This window comes from Phascolarctos cinereus, unplaced genomic scaffold (genome assembly GCF_003287225.1).
Source record: "Phascolarctos cinereus isolate Bilbo 61053 unplaced genomic scaffold, phaCin_HiC Scaffold_2;HRSCAF=192, whole genome shotgun sequence".
Lineage (NCBI taxonomy): Eukaryota > Metazoa > Chordata > Mammalia > Diprotodontia > Phascolarctidae > Phascolarctos > Phascolarctos cinereus.
This window is the reverse complement of record NW_027555625.1, coordinates 154,846,132-154,851,598: the sequence shown is the minus strand read 5'-3', so window position 1 is coordinate 154,851,598 and position 5,467 is coordinate 154,846,132. Positions and strand designations below refer to the sequence as shown.

General features: G+C 39.1%; 1 non-coding gene across 1 annotated transcript; it reads left to right on the top strand.

The window, feature by feature from the left end:
- Positions 1-1,261: 1,261 nt before the first annotated feature.
- LOC144456087 (U6atac minor spliceosomal RNA) lies at positions 1,262-1,389 on the top strand. The gene has a single exon (XR_013484990.1). It is a non-coding gene; the product is annotated as a U6atac minor spliceosomal RNA (small nuclear RNA).
- The last annotated feature ends 4,078 nt before the right edge of the window (positions 1,390-5,467 follow it).

The window sequence follows — 5,467 nt, the reverse complement described above, 5'->3', positions numbered from 1 at the left end:
GAGAATGATCTATTAAAATGTAGTAGCCCCTTTCCCAACGCCTTGAAAGGATTTGGGTAAATCTATCTAAGATTAGGAAGAAGTCCCTGATTTCTGTCACTAGCAAGTAACTTTGGGGCTTGGGGGAGGGGATGGAATCCTTGAGTAGTGCTCCTTACAGGATTAAGTAGTTTTAGGAAAGTGCTTCCCCCAAATTAAGTGACTATTGTTTTGGATTGGTGAAATTTTAAAAAAGGTTAACTTTCTCCTTACCCTGAGTTGTATAACCATGTTTTATCATATTATATAATTTCCTTGTTCAAGAATACAAGCATTAGGGGCAGCTAGATGGCACAGTGGATAGAGCATTGTCCCTGGATTCAGGAGGACCTGAGTTCAAATCCAGTCTCAGACATATAACTCTCACTAGTTGCGTGACTCTGGGCAAGTCACTTAACCCCATTGCCTAGCCAGAAAAAAAAAAAGAATACAAGGGTTATTTCAAAATATCTTGTGTTAGAGACATGGCTAAGTGTGTTAGAGACATGACTGCTAGTTTGGACATTTTTTCTCTCAGCAGATCAATGCATGGACTAAAATAATGAGAACTATAAGAACGATTTTGGCAGGCTTTGGCTACAACATAAAGTAGTGTATTATTAATTTTATTCTTCCTTTGGCAAGAAAAGTTGGACTAAATAAGTAGAGGTCCATACACCAAAGAATCTTTGAACAGATTTCAGGGAGTCCATGATCTTGGATGGGAAAATATTTACATCTTTATTTTCCCTAAGCTCTAACAGGAAATTCACATTTCTTTCAATTATGAACATGAACTATAAACCATTATTCTGAAAAGTGGTCTATAGACTTTATCAGAGTGCCAAAGAGGCCTATGATACAAGAAAGGTTAAAACCATCTAGACTATGTAGTCTTTAATATGGCTCACTAGGAACTATGTTTCAATACAATCCATTTAATTTTAGGGCAGCTCTAATTCCAAACACTTTCATTGCCACAATAAATTGGAATCTACCTCTTCATAACTTTCACATACTGATCCTGGTTTTGTCCTAGGGAGATGCATCAATAACTAGGACCACCACCCAATTCTCCAGACTGTCTGTCTAGGGATCTTTCTACTGAGGAACAAGAAGCAGGGGATGTTCAAAGTTCACCTGTTCCTGGTTTCAGATGCACCATTGTTAAAAATAGTGTATGAAGGAGTAGGAGCAAAAAGAATGCAGACATAACCCAGGCCAAAATTTACCAGGAATCAAGCTAACTTATGAGAAGCCAGAAGGTTAGCACTCCATTTGATATGGATGGAAGAGGTCCTAGTGGTCTTTATAACACACATATAGTTAAGGTATTACCATCTACTCTGTGATAGCTAACCATGCTCAGCTGCTATACTTTAGGGGTATTACTCAGGGTAAGAGTATCTTGATACACCCCAAAACAGCAAATTAGCTCTTCTTGTAGGAACCATGTAGGAACTCAAAGCAAGAAAAAGTTACTAATCTTACCTAAGGGGAACATCCCCAAAGGTCAGCTGAAAATCTAAGACATGCCCAGAAACTGGCTTCCCCTGCATGTCTGCAAGAGGTTTTCTCCTCCATGGAAGTGGCCCCAAAGAGAGTCTGGAAATGTACTCATTCTCTCTCTTAAAGGAGACAAGATTGGGAAGGCAGTGAAGTGTCCTCAGTAGAAATGTGATATAATGAGGCAATGAAGGCCCAAAGATAAATTGACTAATCCAAGATCACACAGTAACTTAATGGCATTTCCCTTACGACATTCTGTATTCCATCAGAACTGGACTACTACCTTTTTCCTATATTCAGTTTGCCATCTCTTGCTTCCATTCAGAGGTCAACACCCAGTGAAAGCATTCAGTCTTCATCTCTATATTTCATGCATCCTTTTATCCTTCAAGGCTCAGCTCCAGTGCCATCTCTTCTGTGTAGCTTTTCCCATGTTGCCTGCTGAAGAAGTTTTCTCTCTATTCAGAAATTCCTAATTTCAAAATTCCTAATTCCTAATTCCAAAATTCAGAATTTCATTCTTTTTGCTCAGTTAATCTTTGCCTGGTATTATACTTACTAATGTTTATGGCATATACTCCTCCACACCCTGGTGGAAAATATATTCCTTAAGATCAGACACTGGGTCATTTTTCATCTTTTTATATCTAAATTTCCTAGCACAATGCCTGACATATAGGAGAGATGGAAAGAGATAAACAGAGATAGAGAGATGAGAGACAAAGACAGAGATTCAGAGACAGAGAGAATGAGAGACAGAAAGACACAGACAGAGACAGAGACAGAGAGACAGAGACAGAGTCAGAGAGAAGACAGACATACAGACAAAAATAGAGAATCGTTGACAAAGATAGAAAAAGAATGAGCTCAGGTTCGACTGAACAGCTTCAGTTGACTAAACAAGCTCCTAGCCTCCCAGGCAGAATTTTCCCTCTGCAATGTATATGCTTAACTGATATGTAAATCCATCAGATAGCCAATGGTTAATAAAAAGTTTGTGGAAATGAATTGGATTACATCTCCATATGTATATTCCTATATCTAAAGTAAAAAATCAGTGGATACAACAGGATAAAAGAATGTAGCAATTACAAAATTAGTGCCAAAGGACTTATGGAGCAGTTAGGTCTACAAAACATCCTCTTCTTTCTGTGGTATTTCTCAACTTCATGTTTGAATTTTGGTGTCACCTTTGATTCTTCTTTTTCCTTCACGTCCCATAGGAATCAGTCAATGATTTCTTTTAGTTACATGTCCATAACATTTTCACTTGTCTATTCCCTATTTAAGGGAACAACCACCCTATTTAAGCCCTCATATCATCTACTAAAGGTACCCAGTAGCAATTCCATTCTCTCCCTCATTCAAACCATCCATCAGGCCACCATCAGATTTGTCTTCTTTATGCATGTCATTCCTCCTCTCAACACTCCCTAAAGATCTCCTTATTACCTAATGAGGAAAGTTCAAACTCCTTTTATCTAGCATTCAAGGCTCTTCACAATTGATCTTTCCTCTAAATTTTCCTGTACATGTCCATATTCTCTATGCTCTAGCCAAGTCAGATTAGGAGCTCTGCCCTGAATATGGTTTATACTTTCCCACCTCTGCACCCATTTACTTGTGATGAACTTCCTACCTCTATTTGTTCAATTCGTGTTGTTGTTGTTCAGTCATTTCAGTCATATCTGACTCTTTGTGACCTCATTTGCAGTGGTTTGTCATTTTCTTCTCTAGTTCATGTTACAGATGGGGAAATGGAGACAAAGAGGATTAAGTGACTTGTCCAGGCTCATATAGCTAGTAAGTGTCTGAGGCCAGATTTGAACTCTCGTGTCCTTTATTCCAGGCCTGTTGCTCTTATCCACTGCACCACACAAGAGCCTTTGTTCAATTTGTATCTATACTTTAAAACTCGATTCAAATACCATTACCTCTAGAAAGCCTTAATTGATCTTTACATTTGGTAATCATCGTCATTCCTTTGCACTATTTTAAAAGAAGAAGAAGAAAAAGAAGAATGTATATAGTACTTTAAGGTTTGTTAAAGGATTTCATATATGTTGTCTCCTCTCATCCTCACAACAACCCTGTAAGGTAAGTGCTATTATTAATCCTCATTTTACAGATAAGAAAACTGAGGCTGAGAGAAGTTACATGACTCATCCAGGGTCACACAGTAGTTAATTTTTTGAAGCAGGATTTGAATTTAGGTCTTCCTGATTCAAATTCCAGTGCTTTATCTATTATGACTTACATTTGTCATGTATTCATTATTATAAATATATGTCAAAGTTCCCTAACGGGCTGTAAATTTCATGAGATAAGGGTTTATTTCTTGTTCAAACTCTGTGTTTTCTCCAATATCTAGAATACTACTCTGCATAGCAGAAGCCATTATAGTGCCCATGTAAGATAGAGTTCATGGGATCATAGGAACTAGAGCTGGAAAGAGGTCACAGATATTATCTTCTTCAACACGCTTGTTTAACAAATGAGGACACAAAGTACTATGGAGCTCTTAGAGCCTGATTAGACATTGAAGATGTCAAAGTCCTCCACTGCATCCCAGTCTTACATTTTCTTTTTGCCACCAGACTTTAGTGACTCTGGAAGAGAGAGTGAAGCTGACCACTTGGTACAACTGCCTCATTAGAATCTGAGTCATGCAAAAATCAAGACAGGACCCATGATGTCATTGATCTTTGAAAATAAAGGACAAATGGGGGGTGGAGCTAAGATGGTGTAGTAAAAGCAGTGACTTGCTTGAGCTGTCCCCTAAACCCCTCCAAATACCCGTAAAAAAATGGCTCTAAACAAATTCTAAAGCAGCATAACCCACAAAAAGACAGAGTGAAACAAATTTCCAGCCCAAGACAACCTGGATGATTGATCAGAAAGGTCTGTCACAGAGAGCTCAGAGAGGAACACAGTTCAGCATGGGTATGCAGACAAAACAGGCCTCAGCAAAACTGGAGCAGCCCTCAGAAGACTGAATCACAGGCCCGCTGTGGCAGTTTCCAGACTTCTCAACTCACAAATGCCAAAGACAACTTATAAGGTCGGTAGGAAAATTCTGTGACTCTAGTGAGAAAGAAGCACAGTCCCAGTCCAAGTCCCCGTATAGCCCTGGTCTACAGCTGCTTCCTGATTTCTTTGCCCATAGACTGAGAGGTAATCAAGTGGCTTATCAGAGTGGAGATTGCAGGGATCTCTTTGCTGGTGCAGGATTCTCTTGCTTTGTATATGTTTGGATCTGGGTCACAGTTCAGGGTGGTGGTCCTGGGGCAAGGAAGAGTAGAGCTTGTAGTGGTCATAAAGAGAAAAACTCCTCACAGTTCTGAGGCAGAAAAGAGTGCTTGTAGTCACTCATAGACCAGAGCACAGGCAAGCAAAGGAATAAACACCTCGCCCCATATCATACCACCTTGGAAGAACTGAAAATTTACTGGTCCCTAGAAATACCTCTGAAAACAGCTGCACAAAACCCCTGAAGCTTGGTACAGTACATTCTCCACACTGGAAGCAGACTCTTACCTTAACAAAGAGTTTATAACTCAAGTAATTGGCTGGGATCATGATCAAACCTTGCAAAAAAATCAGACCATAGAATCTTTCTTTGATGACAAAGAAAATAAAACATACAAACAGAAGAAGACAACAAAGTCAAAGCTCCTACATCCAAAGCCTCCAAGAAAAAGATGAATTGGTCCTAGGCTATGGAAGAGCTCAAAAAGGATTTTGAGAAGCAAGTAAGAGAAGTAGAGGAAAAACTGGGAAGAGAAATGAGAGTGGTGCAAGAAAATAATGAAAAACAAGTCAACAGCTTGCTAAAGGAGACCCCAAAAAAATACTCAAGAGAAGAACACCTTAAAAATAGCCTAACACAAATGGCAAAAGAGGTCCAAAAAGCCAATGAGGAAAAGAGTGCCTTAAAAAG